General features: G+C 37.0%; 1 non-coding gene across 1 annotated transcript; it reads left to right on the plus strand.

Moving 5' to 3' along the window:
- The first annotated feature begins 12,341 nt into the window (after positions 1-12,341).
- On the plus strand, positions 12,342-12,508 carry LOC115873203. The gene has a single exon (XR_004048276.1). It is a non-coding gene; the product is annotated as a U1 spliceosomal RNA (small nuclear RNA).
- The last annotated feature ends 5,440 nt before the right edge of the window (positions 12,509-17,948 follow it).

Here is a 17,948-nt window from a genome sequence, read left to right on the forward strand (position 1 = left end):
AGGGCAATGAATGTACAAATGCGCTTTACACAACTGATGTATGTATGGATTGTGATAAGAGTTGTATGAGCCCTTAATAAAATGATTAAAAAAAAGAAGAACAACAATTGTAAAACTGAACTAGGACCTGACGGTGTTTTGTTCTGTTGTCTACAAGGTCATATCAGTCAGAACCCAATCAATAGCACCTAAAAACTAACATGAAATCTTTACCTACAGACAGCCTCATATTTCCCCCAGAAAGTGCCCGGCAAGTTTGAATTTCAGCCTTTTGGTTAGTAGCTCAATGTGTACTCAACAAAATGACCAGAGATCTTAAAAAATGTCTCTGATGTAGCCAAATACATTCTGAGGGTAAGGATGAAGAATCATTCCTACTTGAGAACCACTACACTACAATATGATTGTATTAATAATAGTAAGTATCAGACTGATCAAATCAAGCTATAATGTCTAGGAATGTATAAATATGTCATTAAAACTAAAAGAAATCAAGGAATTTATGCAGGTAACAGCTGTCACTCTCAGAGAATATGGAGAAGTTGAGATTTGGAAGTCACATGGGCTTGAAAAGATGTTCATCATTATAATTTATGATGTATGAACGCCTTTCTAGTTTATAATCTTTAAAGGAGCAGATCAACGGGCCTATCTCCTATGGAACTACTTGGTGGCCTTTGGCTTGGCCAATGAGACCTTAAATGCTGAGCCACCTGGGCTCCTACTAATGTAGCTAAAACCCATTGCCATGGAGACAGTTCTGATGCTGGTAATCCTACAAAACAGCAAAACCGCCCATAGGATTTTCAATGCTGACATCTTTACTGAAGCTGAGTGCTGCATATTTTTCCCTCTAAGTGGATGATGGGTTCAAACCACCAATCTTTCATAAGATTAGCTGACTTTCAATTAGCAATGAAATGTTTACCATTTAACCATTATCCTACCATCCCTCCATATATACAGGTAAACAGGTATGAGTGGGCTTCAAAAATATCATTAAAAATGAAATGAGAAGATAATGGAATTTTTCTTTGCATTTTTAAGCCCCTGTGTTAGACCGGGTTGACTAGAAATACAAATCCAGGGACACTCATATATGTATAAGAAAGTACTTTATATCAAAGAGTAATTGCATATTAAGAAAACTATAAATCTGATGTTAGCCCATAAATCTGACCCGAGTCCATAAATTCCTCTTCAGACTCACATAGCACATGCAATGATGCAAAATTTAGGAAGATCACAGGCCAGTGGATGCAAAGTCTTGTGAATCCAGTGGCCATGGAAGCAGCTCCCGGGCTTTCTCAGGTCTCAACGTGGCTCCACATGGCTTGTCAACAGGCATGTGAAAGCAGAGAGAGAAAGAGGGGCTGGCCTCCAGTGAGCCATTTATCTGGGTCACCCTCCAGTCAAGCTGCGACCTGATTGACAGGCTAAACTGTGCCCAAATGTTCCTATGGGAGCCATATTGGTACAAAAACCCTAACTATCACAGCCCCTTTTATTTACTATGTAAAATAGTTATAATATACAGAATATATTCTATAATTATTATATTTATATAACTCTCTAAGTATACATTTTATGACCTTTCTACATAAGGTTATATCTTACAATTTAAATGTAAGAAGTATATTGATCGCATCCAACTAAAATTAAGAACATGTTTTTAGAAATCTGGAGGAAAACCCTGTTGAATGAACTAGACTAAAGAGAGAAAGGAAAGATGGCTTACTGTATTGGGGATATGGAATTCATAAATGCAAAGGATTTGGGTGAACAAAGTACAAGGAGCTACTGTTACTCATTTTAAACCTATTACAGAAACTATGTACATGTATTACTTAAATCCCTATACAAATTAATTGAAAAGAGGACTTTTGATAGAATGGGGCACGTGGACACAGTTCCCAAGTCAGTAACTTTTCTGGCTAGAATTTTTATACAGCTTAATAATTGTAATAATGTTTATTATACATGAGTGTCTGAATTCTTTACTAAGCAAGCAGTACAAAAGCACTTTGCAATGTTGATTAAAATCCATTATGCCAATAATTCTCCATGGGGATTTTAATAATAGAATACTTTCAACATAATAAGTGCCTGCTTATATTGTACTTAATTAATTTATTAAAGTTTAAACTTTATGACAAGTCATACCCATCAAAGCCAAACCTGCTGCAATTGAGTTGATTCCAACTCACAGCGGTCCTGTGAGGTTTGTCAGAATAGAAATCTTATGGAAGCAGATGGCCTCAGAGATCATACAGTAGAAAAAAGAAAACAATAGCGGATAGTTAAAGTGAGGTTCATTTATACACATTTCAATCAGCACTCTAAAAATATGTTTTCAAGAGTTAAAAATATAAGCATAATAATAAGTAAACAAATTGTGTAAGCATAATAATAAATAAACAATAGCAGAGGGGTCAGAGAAGATAACATTCTAGCGGAGACAATATTGAGCCATTCACAAGTTACAATAAGCTGTTTTGAAATTGGAAAGAAAACCACAAACAGCCTACAATGAAAAAATTATATTTCAACAAAACAAACAAGATAAAAACAATATAAGCAAATAAAAAATAAGATAAAAACAAAAAAGCAAAGAGTATCAAAAACACAACCAAGAAACCAAAGGAACACAACATAAAAAATCATCATGAAAACTGAAACCAGTAGCACCATAAAAATAAATCACAAAATGACGTCAACAAAACCATATTTATCAGTAACAGAACTGAATGTAAACAGACTGAATTCACCATTGAGAAACAAAGACTAAATGGATTTTTTTTAATGACCCTCTAATATAATAATATACCAGAAACATAACTTAGATATAAAGATAAACAGATTAAAAATCAAAGGACGGAAAAAATATATATCAAGCTAACAGCAGTCAAAAGAAAGCTGGAGTAGCAATACTAATCTTAGACAAAATAGACATAAATGTTAGTGATATAGTGAGAGACATAGAAGATCACTTTATAATTATGAATGCTTTAATTGAATAATAAACCATAACTATAATAATACACACCAAATGAAATACAATCAAAATAAATTAATCAAATTTTTATAGAAATGAAGTAATACATAGTTGAAAACATGATCATACTAGGAGACTTGAAGACATCAGTTTCAATTAAGGATCAATCAATTAGAAAGAAAATCAACAAAGATACAAAAAAATTAAATAACAAAGTCAATTTCATTTCATAGATATATTTAAAACACTTTACTCAAGAAAATTTAATTTCACTTTCTTCTCCAACACAAAGCAAGCATTAATAAATTTTAAAGTATTGAGATAGTAAAATACACTTTTCTCACATCATAATGCTGTAAAACTAGAAATCATCCATGGAATGGTCAACTTCAACAATCCGAATACATGAAAGTTGAAAAACGCTTTACATACGAACCACTGGCTACCTGAAGAAATAAAATCAAAAGGTTCCCTGAAACAAATGAGAACGAAAACACAGCAAATCGAAACCTTTGGGGCGGGCATAAGCGATGCCCAGAGGGCAGATTATAGCAATAGCTGCATACATCAATAACGCAGAAAGAATTACAATAAATGCCTTAATGCATCAACTACAATTGGAAAAATCAGATGCTAGAAGAAAAGAAATAGTAATGATTAGAACACAGATAAATGAATCAGGGGAAAAAATTAAAACCATAGAAAAAATCAGTGAGACAAGAAGTTCATTCTTCAGAAAGAGTAACAAAACTGGTAAACTACTGGCAAACCTGACAAAGGAAAGGAATGAGAAAAGAACAAATTCTATGAGTAAGAAATTAAATGGATGCTATTACAGCAGAGCCCAATGATAGTTAAAAGTCTCACAGTATTATGAAAAATTGTACTCCAGCAAATTTGTAAATCCAGAAGAAATGGATAAATTTCTAGAAGTGCACTGTTTACCTGAAGTACCACAAAATGATATAGAAAATATCAGCAATCCTGTAATAGGAGAAGCAATAGATCTAGTCATTTAAAGGAGGGGAAAATGAGGAGCTGATATCAAGGGCCCAAGTAGAAAGCAAATGTTTTAAGAATGATGAGGGCAACAAATGTACAAATGCGCTTGACACAGTGGATGTATGTATGGATTGTGATAAGAGTTGTACGAGCCCCCAATAAAATAATTTTTTTAAAAAAACCAAACTCCCAACATCAAAAAGTCCGGATCCAGAGGGTTCCACTGGTGGATTCTACCAAATATTTAGAGAAAACAATACTAAACGTATATCAACTATCCCACAATATATAAATGGAAAATATACTATCAAACTCATTTTATGAAGCAACTATGACTGACACATAAATCAGGCTAAGACATCGCCAGACTGGGAATTGCAGACCAATATCACTAATATCGATGCCAAAATCTATATTCTAGTCTACAGAATTCAATAAAGTACCAAAATATATGTATCACGATCAAGTGGAATTTATAGCAAATATCAAGGATGGTTTAATACTGGAAAGATAATCAATGTAATTCACAAACATAAAAAAAATAAAGAAGAGCCATATGATTATGTCAGTCAATACAGATGAACTTCAACATCCATTCTTGATAAAACACTCTATAAAATAGGTATTGAAGGGAAATTTCTCAACATAATAAAAGCCGCATTTGCCTCAGCCTGCATCTCACAATGGAGAGAAATTGAAATTGTTTCCTCTTCAAACAGAACTAAACAGGATTGCCCTTTACCACCGCTTTTATTTAATATACTTCTGCAAGTGTTAGCTAGAGCAGTAAGACATCAAAAATATATTGAAGGTATCTTCATAAATAAATAAAACTCTTTATTTGCAGATGACATAATCTTATATGTAGAAATCCCCAGAGCTAATTAAAATATTGCTTGAAAGTATTGAAAAATTGGGTTATCAGATCAACATATTCATTTCTTCCTAAGATAAAATGTCCTCTAAATGGAACATTTCAGCTGAACTCTGGAAAAAAAAAAAATCCCATGATCTAAGAACCGCCTGTCTCCAGTAGCTTGTTTAGCATTTGTTATTTTTAATCTGAGACTTTTGCTTTTTTCCTTTGTAGCCCTGAGTGCAGTTTGCAGTTTCTCACCCTTCTTTTGCAGGGCCCTTTTTCCTTTGCATTTTGCCCCCACCAGGTTGTCCCAGGCAATTCTTCTAGGGAAGAGATTTTTTCATGACTATTTTGTTGACCACTATTTTATTCGTAGAAGAACTGAGGAAATACTGTTGAATGAAAGGGACAGCCCATATAAATAATGTTCTCTGTAATAATCTTAAGGTACTTTTATTCAACTAGTATTCTTATATCGTACTTACTCAACTGCAAACAATTCAACGACTTAAAAGCGTTAAGGATTTTGTTTTGTTTTCACTTTCCTGGAGGGGAGGGGCGGGGACAAGGTTCCGTTTTGTTATTCCTTCTTTAACTGCATTATTGTTTTTTCTTTAGTTACTTGTTCTGGTGGGTGAGAAAGGAATAAAAAGTGATGTTCTGTCAATATACTTTTTATTTATTTTTCCCCAACCAGGCCTATTACACACCCATATAGACCCATATCCCCGAGGGGGATGAATGACAGAAACATGGGTGAAGGGAGACAGTGGAGGTGTAAAATATGAAATTAATCATAATTTATAATTTATCAAGGGGTTGTGAGGGTGGGATGGCTTGGAAGGGAGGGAAAAAAGAAGATCTGATAGCAAGGGCTCAAGTCGAAAGAAAATGTTTGAAAAATGATGATGGCAACATATGGTCACATGTGCTTAATACAATTGATGTATGGATTATTGTAAGAGCTATAAGAGCCCCAATAAAATGATTTATATTTTTAAAAGCAAAACATCAGGTCTCCCTTGCCATAAATAGAATGGCTACAACTCAGATCATCTGCATGAGAAAAGGCCTTTCTTTTATTGAAAAGAATGTTGATTGATAGTAGATAGCAATTAGATTTATTGTTATTTTCTGTAAGCAATCACTGACCTACTCGCCCACCCAGATAACTTATCTAACAAGCAAACAATCTAACAAAATATATAAAATCTTCCTTTACAAAAGAAAGGAAAGAACCTTAGAGAAAAGTATTAGATCATTCATTTCCCAGAACATTGCCTGAGGAATTAAGTTGAATGTCAATTATAAGTTTTCCCATGAGAAAGTCAATATTAATAAGTCAAGGCACAACAAATAGAATGATAAATTCAAATAAACCCCAGCACATTCAGGAAAAATGGTAGATTATCCAGCTCAAACAGCTGAAGGAACAAATAAGACCCATATCGAGCCATAAAACACATTGCACTATTGATCAGCATGAAAAGCAAAACTCAAACCAGTTTCTGTCAAAGGGATTCTGACTGGTGATAACTTCATCGCTGCAGGGAACAATGCACTCGCTGTTTGATGACTGGTGGTTCTGTAGGGTAAGCATTGGGCTGCAATTTCAACCCACCAGCTCCCAGCCGCTCATGGCGAGAAAGACGAGGTAATCTGTCCTGGACATATTCGTAAGGTCTGTACAAGGTCTCTGTGAGTCTGAATCAATTTAATGGCCATGGATTTCGGTTTGGAGTTGTTTAGTTTAGTTTAGTTTAGTTTAGTTTGGTTTAGTTTAGTTTAGTTTTCTGAAGCGGATCCCAGGCATTTTATTGAACCACCAACGTCCTAGTTTGCAGCCCAGTCATTAACTATTTGCATCCAGGACATCCGTCTGGCCTTTCTCATGTAATTGACCACTAAAGGGAAAGGTGCTTTGTTTATTCCTCAGGGTCACCCTAAACTGAAGAATCGCCCTAAAAGCACTTCCAGGATATTCTCCAGATACACCTCAGTTCTATTGTTTTAGAGAAAATTTTGATCCAATAAGTTTTGGGGTTTTGTTTTGTTTTTTTCAAAATGGTGTTTTTGCTAAGAAAAAGACTCAGAAAGGGTTGGGTGGGTAGGGGAAGCACATAGAATAAAATCAAATAAGGATAGTTTTTGTTCTAGTTTTATTTTGTTCCTTCCTAATCTTAGATGAGCAATAAATGTTTGATGTGCAAATGGGTCTGATAAAAAGTGGAAAGAAATGTGTCTCCTTTATAAAAAGTAATAGGCTGTCTTTACACAGCTATTAACTATCACTAGTAGCCAGCATCTGCACATACTCTTGCCTTTTACATTTGCTGCTTGTTTCTACCCAACCCAACCACATGTACATACACATGCAAACACATACGCAAACATACATGTGCCCTCATCTCAATACAGATGCCTGTAGCTCCAACAGCTTAGAGCGCTTAAAAAAACCACAGCATTGGATAAGAAATTAAAGCCCTTCCTTTTCCCTCAATAGTAACCTTCTTTATGTAACAGGCTGCAGCGTGTTAATTAAGTCTGGTTTTCTGGAATAAAATATGTCTTTTGAAAATCCCGTAAAGCCCCTAATAGATGGTAAGTGGTCATCTTTCCCATCTTTCTATTCTTTCAAATTGCAACTCCTCTGTTTGAAGTAATCCATGAGATTTTAGAGTTCTTCTTTCATAAGAACATAGTTGCATCCAAATCACACAGGAATACCAACCTGGACTTGTGTAGTTTTGCAATTCTTATTCTTATTGGCCTCACTCAAAAGGTTGTCTCATTGGATGTGCCAAAACATGCTGTGTGCCCTGAGGTTCTCAAGCCAGTTAAGCCTAACAAGAGTCAGTAGCTTCACTCTGTAATTTTGATAGTGTTCCCTAATACTAGTAGAAGTTGAAATTCTCAGTAAAGAATAAACACATCAAATTAAAGAACTAGATGTCCTTTAATCAAACATTCAAATTGAAAATATCAAGATTAACAAATAGTTCATTTTCTCTTTAAACTACACATTTTCTCTGTACGCTAAACAGCTCTAGAAAGAATGACCCAAGAATGTAGCAAGAAGCACTTCAATCGCAGACTTTTCCTTCTAAGCAACAATTCCCACTAGAAATAACCAGCGCTCCTTAGAGAAATGAAAGATTCAGCTCTTGAGTAAGAGTAAGATGCCTGTGAAACCTCTCACCCTACAGAGAGCAAGGAAGCTATGAAAAAGAAGTTTACACTTAGGGCTAGGTCTGGTTTTCAAATGTGTGTGTGTGTGTGTGTGTGTATGTGTGTGTGTGTATTTCCATATTGGAGTTTATTTCTGATGTATTTTGCCATTGTGGGTAGCCTTCTTGAATTTTTGTTACATGATTTATGAAACCCAGGAGTAATGAACCCATAGAGAAAATAACTCAAATAAGGGTTCCTGGAGGGGTCATCAGGGAGATAGATGTGGGGTAAAGGGAAGCTAATATTAGGGAATTCAAGAAGGAAAAAAATGTTTTGAAACAGATTGTAGTAACAATACTGCTTGATGTATTTAAACTATGAAATAGTATGATGTCTAGGTTAGCTCCTAATAAAATGGTTTGGAAAAAATAAAATTTAAATTAAAAAAAATTCACATCCAAAGACATGGAAGTCAACTTGAATTACCTTCCAAATAGCAAAGATGGGAAGAGATATTCTGAGAAATAAAGAAAACAATTATTGTAGTGGTATTAAAAACATAAATGAAAAACAAAAAAGAGGAGCTGACACCAAGGGCTCAAGTAGAAAGAAAATGTTTTGAAAATGATGATGGCAACAAATGTACAGATGTGCTTGACACAATGTATGAATGGATGGATTGTGATAAGAGTTGTATGAGTCCCCAATAAAATGATTTTAAAAAAAAGAAATATATTGAAAACCAACAAGTTCAAAATAATGCAGAAAACAATTAAATTTTAAAAATGGACAGTCATCACTGAACTCTATTATTTCATTTTCTGTGTGGCTACTGTAAATGATATTGTTTTCATGATTTCTTTTTCAGAGCTCTCTTCCAGGAAGCTCTTACAATAATTCAACTGATTTTTGTGTGTTAATATTGTACTTTGCCATGCTGCCAAATCTTTCAATGATATTATATATTGTTTGTCAATTATCTGGGATTTTCTATGTATAAAATCATATCATCTGTGAATAGAGAAAATTTTACTCTTTTTTGACTATTTTGGGTGCCTTTGATTTATTTTTGTTGTCCAATAGCTAAAGTTTCCATGGCAATACTGACTGAGCGTGTTGGTACAGGGCACCCTGTCTAGTTCCTGTTTACAAAGAGAAGCTTTCAGTTTCTCTCCACTGAGCCACATGTTGGCACTAGTTTTGCCAATATGCCTTTTATTATGTTGAGAAATTTACCTTCTGATGCTATTTTGTTGAGTGTTTATATCAAAAACGGATACTGAATTTTGTCAAATGTCTTTTCTGCAATTGATATAATCATACAGTTTCATCCTTAGTTTTATTTCTCTGTAGTGGATTACCTTGATTTTTCCCCCAATGTTAAACCACCTATGTATACCTGTTATAAATCTTCCTTGATCATAGTGTATTTTTTTAATATTCTGTTTTATTCTCTTGGATAAGATTTTGTTGAGTTTTTTTGCATCTATATTGATAAAGGACAATGAGCTGTAGTTTTTTATCCTCACAACATCTTTGCCTGGTTTTAGTAGCAGGGTTATGTTTGCTTTACAAAATGGTGCCAGAGTTTGCTATCCTTGCCTATATTCTGAAATTTTAAATGTAGAATTAGTGTTAACTCTCCTCTAAACCCTTGGTAGAATTCCCTGGTGAAACTACCTGTTCCTGAACCTTTGCTTATTCTGGATTTTTTTGTTATCTATTTCTTCTTTTGTTATTGGTCTGTGGAGATTTATACATCATGCTGTGTTAATTTGGGTATGTAGTGTGTTTCTTCTACATTTTCCAATGTGTTTGGAGAACCATCTTTCCTAACATTGTGTTGGGGTCTTTTTTATTTCTGCTGCTTCTGTTTTCATGTAGTCCTTTCTTATTCTTCATATTTGCATCTTCTCTTTCTTTTCCTTCATTAAATCTCCCAGTGGTTTATTCATTTTGTTACTCCTTTAAAAGAACTAATTTCTTTTTTGTTGATTTTTTTCCTGTTGGTTTTCTGCTTTCCAATTCATTTATTCCTGCTCAAATCTTTATTGTTTATTTTTGAAGATTATGTTGTTGCTCTGTTCTAGTTGTTGAAGATGACGGGTTCTTCAATTATCCAGGTTTGGGGGTTTGGTTTGTTTGTTTTTTTAAGTATAATGTTGTTCAGTTTCCATGTATGTGATCTTGCCCTTTAATCTTATTATTGCTGATTTCTAATTTTATAATCTGAGAAAATGATTCATACTATCTCAATGTTCTTAATGTTCTTAAATATATTAAAATAAGCGAGAGAGAAATTTTTTCTCATGGAACAAATGAGAAATATTTAAACCTAGAGCAAATTTAGGTTGGGTCAAGAGGGAGGTTAACTGAATAGGTATATTATACCATAATTCCATCCACTATAATCAAGTTTACAATCATCTCTGAAAATTAGGTTTTATGTTAACATGGATGGGCCACGATTCTTGAGATGATATAACATGGTGTGCTCAACTGCATGATGGGATCTTCTGTGAAGTAGCCAAGCAGTTGTTGGTAGAATAGGGTGGAGTACAACCTCCTTAATCTGGTCACAGTCTTACCATACTTGAGGGAGGTTCCACTAGGGGAGTGGCCAACTGTGGTAGTTACATAATCTGGTGTCCATTTGAGAGGATTACAAGTGAAGGGGTGGAGTCTGGCCTGTCAATCAAAATATAACCTATGAGGCCTCTGTGTGGGCATGGCCTTCTCCTGAAAATTCTGGGAACTCCAGTATTTTCTTCCTTGGAGACAGGAGACTCTTTCTCTTTCTGCTCACTGCCTTGGAGATTCTACTGACAAGACACATGGTGCTACGCTGACAGACCCCGTGCCCTGGAAGCAGGGCACATGGATACCCTGCAAGCACTGAGATGCTTATGGCACCACTGATCCAAACACTTTCTGCCCACTGGCCTGTGACTATACTGCATTTGGCATCATTGATATATTTTGTGAGTCTGAAGAGGACTTATAGATTGGTATCAGACATAAGGGTTAAGATCAGGTTTATGGGCGGGGGCTGGATCAGACTGGGATATTTTCTCAATATTCAACTGCTCTTGTATATAAAGCTCTTTCTTACAATATATGTGTGTCCATGGATTTGTTTCTCTAGTTTACTCAGACTTACACACCAACTCTTGGTATGGATCGACAGTATGTGGAAGCTCATTTCTGTTGCATCTGGTATATTGACTGCCTGTTTTATCAACTGCCAGCTGTAGGAGCCATTAAAGGACTGCGGGCCTTGGATTCATTCAGCCAATCTTGGATTCATTTGGCTTTGCAGGCAAGAGTCTGTGACCTTCCTGCAGCTACACAAGTCAATAGAAGCCTTGAGTTTACATCTAACCCACAGACTTGTATTAGACTGACAACTCTGTGAGCTATTTTTTATGTAGATTTCTCTACATGCACATACACAAACAAGCATCACTGGTTGTGTTTTAGATAACCCAGCCTAAAATATTTTTTGGGTGGTCCTATGGAAGCAAAATTGTAAATATGACTTTTCAAAATTGGTCCTCAAGCCTGATTAGGCCTTAAGGCACTGAGAACTTGTCCTCAACTCTGTTAGTATGGATAATTAGTAAAGAGGGTGCAGTTCTAGTAAGACAACAGATTTTTCTGAAAACCAAATTCAGAGTCTAATATATGAGTAGCTTAATTACACCACCAACTTAATTCTTGAGTTAAAAAGATGACTGATATTAAGGTGAGGGAATTAATTGGTAAGAATGGGGCCTTGAAAGTTAGGATGGGGATATGAGATAATAATTCAAAAGATGGGGACTTTGATCCCCTGTGTTCCATTGGGCTACTGCAGCCACCAAAACCAACCCTCCCATCTGAAGAGGTTAATAAACTCTCAGTACATTCTCACCCACAAATATACTTGAAATCAGCCCAACTCTGCCTATTGATATGGCATTGGAGGCTGTACATGGGGCATTGCCTGAGGCAGACACCTCACAAGCAAGTTATTGCTTCAAGTTCCCAGGAAACATCCTCAACACTCCTTATTGTGTTTGGACTCTATAACTAATTTAAGTCACATCAAGTACCCAAAGATGAAGTCCAAGTGCTGACCCAGGAAGAGGCATGTTATAATCCTAAAGAACTGCTAGAGTTTTCCAATATGTACAGACATAAACCTGGAGAGAGAACACACGTGGGAATGGTTATTGAGGCTGTAGGTTAATGCAAGAAATGTAAGGTGGATCAATCTGATTGTATTGATATGAGCCCTCTATGCACAGATTCCTTATTTAAAGTTTCATCTTGATACTTACCTGGCAGGGGCAATACCATGATCACGAAGGTGGTTTTCCCATGGCGAGGCTGCTTATCCATTGCACAACGGATGTGCTGACCCCTTCGATTTCTCCAAATGTGGGAAACTCCACTGCATAATTTGTGGTAGTGGGGGACTGCATTCGTGCTCTCGCCAGGGGAAAAAAATAAAGTTTCATCTTGAAATGTTAGGAGAGGATCCAATTGTTTGTTTGTTTATCTATCTATTTATTCATTTGTCCACTGAAGCCTGAGTTGTGAAATGACCTAGTCAAATTGAAGTACAAGACCTACTTTGGTATATTATAGAAGAAAGTATTCGAAGGCTTAGGGAAATTGGCATGTTAGTGCGTATTTTTCAAGGTAAACCCGTAAGCACACAAATTAAGCACCTCCAGGACACCATTTTTAACAAACAGTAAGAAACAAATTTTGTGAAGGGAGTCCCAACTTCTTTGAAGACACCTGTGTGTTTCCTATTTTATGTCAGCCCCTGTCCCCACAGGACCCAATCAGTTCCACGGCAGGCTTAATTCACTCAGGGAAGTTCCAACTCTCATGCCTAGCTGACATAAAATAGCATCGACTGGTAAATGGATAAAGCAAATTGGCATATTCACAAACTAGAATACCATAAAAACTCAAAACTCACTGCCATTGAGTAGATATAGACTTTTAGTAACGCTATAGGACAAGGTAGAACTGCCCTACAAGTTTCTGAGAGGAGAAAGCCCCACCTGTCTCCTGCAGAGCAACGAGTGCTTTCCAACTGCTGACATTTCAGATGCTACCGGGACTCCTTCCTAGAATACCATGCAGCAATTAAAGGGAACAAATTAATGAACAGTGCTACATTAGCCATGAACCTCAAATATTGTACAGAGTCCAAGTCAGGCATGTGATCCAAAAGCAATGACCACTTTTGCAGTATTCTATTTATATCTAATGACCAGAAAAGGCAAATTTATAAACACAAAAACAGATTAGTGGCTGCCTAGAGCTTAGATGAGAAAAGGACATCTGGAATCTTTCTGGAGTGATAGAAATATTCTAAAAATAGATTTTAGCAATGCTAAAACTTCAGAAACATATTAAGAATAATTGGTTATATACTCAGAACAAGTTAATTTCATGGTCTCTACTCCATAGAGTTGTTTTACAAGTTGAAATGAGCCTACAAAACTTCCAGAATCGTTCTTGTGATCCAATTCAGGCTCACCAAAAGACTAAGATACCTTCGACTGGGAAAGCTCTAACATTGTGCTGTCAAAGGATTCATCACACAGAAATTTTGAACCCAAGTACAAATTAGTAAAAGCACCTTATTTTCCCTAAATTGTGTTCATTGAAGAATGGTTATGTATAAATGGGAATTTGATCCTGCCAGAAATCAGTGCTTCTATTCTGGAGTTTCTTAAATAGCATAAATGTTGTTTGTGTTACTTCAGTACTGTAAGCCCTGCCAAACTCAAGCATAAAGTTGAATATATAGCAAATGTTTCATGACTTATTAAGAAAGGTGATATCCAGATGATTCATGTATCACCAGGACTTTGTAGAACACTTTTTTTAAAAAAAGTCTCTTATTTTCTAAACAATTCTTGAGGTCAATCTAAGTGGTATAGAAATATTATCCCTAATTGTCCGTGGAAACATGCAAAGTTATCTAACATTTCCCATCTTTTTGATGGTTTGCTTATTTATTTGCAAACAAATTAAAGAGTAGTCCTACAACTGATTTTAACAAGGAGCCTAGCATTATTTTGTTGTTTTAACATAGTCGATACTTTCCCAGAATCTTTTTTTCACCTCCTACAAGGCTTTTGACAGATGTGAAATCACTGAACCTGGGGTAGTCCAGCTCATCTCCACTCGAATACAGCGGGAGCCAGACAAACCAAAATAAGAACCAATTGAGTGGGTTCTGGCTCATGGAGACCCTGTAGGACAGGGTTCTGTAGGTTTCCATGACTAAGCATTGTGGTATACAATTGCCACATTTTTCTGCTGTGGAGTAGTAATGGGCTCAATCTGCTGAGATGTTGGTTAGCTATTGAGCACTTAACCAAGGAGCTAGCTACCAGGGATCCTGATTACAACTGGAAACACAGTATTTTTAGGCTTTTAAAGTTTAAACTGATTATGAACTTACAAGCATTATTAATTTTCTTTATGTCTAAATAGTATATTGTCACTATTTAGAGGGGTTTCAGATAACTTAAAATACTCCCCCTCTTGCTTCTTTCTTTCAAAGAGCTGAATGTGATGGTTACAGGGTACTAGTTGAGCAAGTAGCATTTAAGGGTCCCAGATTTTCCTTGTCTAACTCATACAAAAAATCAGCAGTGTGACATACTTTAATGAAGATGTTATTCTCTTTTCAAATTTTATTTCAAATGTGTTTCTCTTTCAGAAGTTTGGCTCTTCCTCCGTGTTGCAGAAGATTAAACAAAGCATGTAAGCATATCTTACTACCTTACAAAGGCAGTAAGAGATTTAGTAGAAGGCATTTGCATCATCCTCCATATAGCATTCCTTCTGATAGATACTTGCTTAAAGCTGATTGACTCCAGTGGATTTTGAATTAATGTGAAGTGATTCCAGACTTGCTTTCAGGTGATTCACATCGACTTTGTGGGTGTGAGACTAGATGTCAGTTATTCCTTGTCAAGTTGCTTCCTAGTCATAGAGACCAATGAGTACAATGAGACCAGATTGTGATCAATAGGGCTTCATGTGGTTGATCAATAGGGTTTCACATGGTTGATCGGGTTTCACATGGTTGATTTTTCAGAAGCAGATAACCATCTTAGGCTGGAAGCTTGACTGGTAGCTGTTTAACACCTTAATGATAGGCAAGTAGGGACTATACTTAACACCAATAGGCCAGCAATCATTCCAGGTCTTCTAGATAAAAGCTGAAAATTCTACCATAGAACCACCACTACCATCTCCATACTGGATGGCACATTATCATCTAGGAAATGTGGACTCACAGTGACCCTACGGAGCAAAATGTTTCCAAAGCTGTAAAGGTTTATGGAAGTGGACTTCTTCGTCTTACTCCTGTTGACTTCTCAGTTAATAACCTAATGCTTAACTCAGTGCACCACCAAGTCTTTTAAGGAGAATTCTGTTGACTTTAAAAGGAGTCTTAAAGTCATTCAAATAAGGATTTTTTATCTACTATGACTTATTTTCTTCACCAGATAAAATTCATTTACCTTAATACAAGCAGGAATTATTTATTTGCACAGCTATGGATGTTTGACAGATGTGAAATCACTGAACCTGGGGTAGTCCAATAGTATTTGACTGTTAACCACAAGGACACCAGTTCAAACCCACCAGCCAATCTGAGAGAGAAAGATGAGACTGCTGCTATAAAGACGTGTAGCCTCAAAACCCTGTATAGGGTCACTGTGAATTGGAATTGTCTTGATGGTAGTGGGATTTAGGTTTGTTTTGGGGTTTTTTTCTTTGAATGGAAGTCTGAAGACCCATTTAATTCATTCTTTGAATTAAGTACCTAAAAGTAAACTCATTATAGAAATAATCTGAGAGGGAGATGTAAAGGTGAAACTGAGGTACAGGGAGAGGGACAGACATAACTGACGGGATAAGGGAAAACAGAAACAGAAATAGCTTTATTAGTGGGTAAGCTCCCCAACGAGGTTCCGTGACCTAGGCCAACAGGTCAGGGAAATTGTGCCCAGCAACTGGGGGTGCAGGTTTTTAAAGGGGTGGTGAGGAATATACGGCAGTTATGGCAATTAGCATATGGAGTCTGGAAACTCGGACAATTGCTTGTGGACTCCTTGAGGCTTTCTTTGAACCCAGAGCATCTGGTTTCACTAGTTATCTTATCTGGCGCCCTCTGCTGCTGACCTTTGGGATGTGCAGGGAAGCACGTGCAGGGCCCGGACCTGCTTCAGCTTAGTCCAATCAGGACTGCCTAGTTCGGACCCAGCCCAAACATTGCAAACTTCTTAATAGTGGTAATGGGCAACACGTTCTGTATTAACTACTTCCTGCTGAGATAGGGTAAGGAAGGGGGTGATTAAGAGTTGGAAGGTTCGGGGCCAGGTTGGTCAGCAGCGGGCTGTAAGAGTGGAAAAGTTGATTGAAGGTCAGGTTGGAGATATTTTTCATTCATTCATGCAAAACTTTAAACACACACGGAGCTAAAAGCAATTGTACACAGATTATTTTCAGAGGTCTTATGAGGTGCATGATCCAGGTCATGACAGGACTTTGAAACCATGAGGAAGGGCTGGTGGTGCCCCACTGACGTTTTCTAATTTTTTCGGCCATGCCATGACGGTTTTGAAGAGTTACCCGTGCCAGGAATGTAAGGTGTTGCTGCAAGGAGGTAAAAGTCTCCAAGGTGGAGTCTACGACCAGCTGGAGTTGTCTGTTAAAAGTTTTCTGTTTGGAGCTTGCTGTGGTCTAAGGTTCTACTAGAAATCTTTGCCACTACCAGGGAGGAGGCAAAACTAAGGTTTACTAGGACAGGTGGGAATACAGCTAAGTTTTTCCTTTCTAGCCTTGATTTATTATCATAATAATGGCATTCTTGAGCTGTTGCTGTAGGGAAGCTAGAGAGACTGGCATGGATTGGGAATGCTGCTCTTCTCGACCTTCGACCTTCGGGTGGGGAGTAACTATGATAATTCATACTGACCATATAGGATGAGCTGAAGAATTACATACAGTAACTGGAAAACAAGGATTCTGTGGAAAAATTTACACATTTAGTTATTTGCTCAGCTGAAGTTGGTGGTTGGAAGTCCTTTATGACTTAGTGTTTATTTAGAGTTAAACTCTGAGTGGTGGGGGTGGGGCACAGTTTTAAACAGATAGCAGTGGAACAAGATAAGTGTGTCTTGGAGGGAGAGAGAAGTTAAGGGAATTGGGCTGTGTCTGCTTTAGAACTGTTTTAGGAGGGGCCTCAGGTAAAGGCAAACAAATGCTGAGAAGCTGGGTTAAGGGGCATGGTGAAAAAGGTATAGTGGAGGGGGTAATGTGGGACAAAGGAGTACAAGTGTGAGGAACTACCAGGTGTATGGGGGTAACAGCTTTGTTAATGAGGCGCAGGTCCTGGACCAAGCAATAAGTACCATTTGGTTTCTTACTGGTAAGATTAGAGTATTGCAGGGATTGTGGGTAGGAATAATGAGGTTGTTAGAAAGGAGGCGTTGTATGGTGGGTTAACATCAGGAAGCAGTGAGGGAGGTCTGTAGGGCCAGTTCTTCCAGGTCGGGTGAAACAAGGGGAAGGAGCAGAGGTGCTGTGAGTCCAAAAGTAAGGTGTAAGGAGGTTCCTAACTAATTTAAAAAGTCTCTTCCCAACAGAGGGACGGGACACAAAAGGATGATAAAGAAGGAATGAGTAAAGGGCTAGTACACCTGGGGCAGGTAGGCTTGCCATCAATATCCTTGACCGAGATTGAGGAAGGACTGCCTAGCCCTGAAAATGAGGCAGGCCAGAAAAGATAGCTTCTGTGTAAAAAGGAAATTTACTCACCTAATACCTTGAGAAATACCCCAGGCTTGGTAAGGGTGATGGGGGGTCCAGTCAGGGTCTTCTCAGACTTCA

This window comes from Echinops telfairi, unplaced genomic scaffold (assembly GCF_000313985.2).
Source record: "Echinops telfairi isolate 266 unplaced genomic scaffold, ASM31398v2 ScPeMD7_7467;HRSCAF=8505_0, whole genome shotgun sequence".
In the NCBI taxonomy this organism is placed as follows: Eukaryota; Metazoa; Chordata; class Mammalia; order Afrosoricida; family Tenrecidae; genus Echinops; species Echinops telfairi.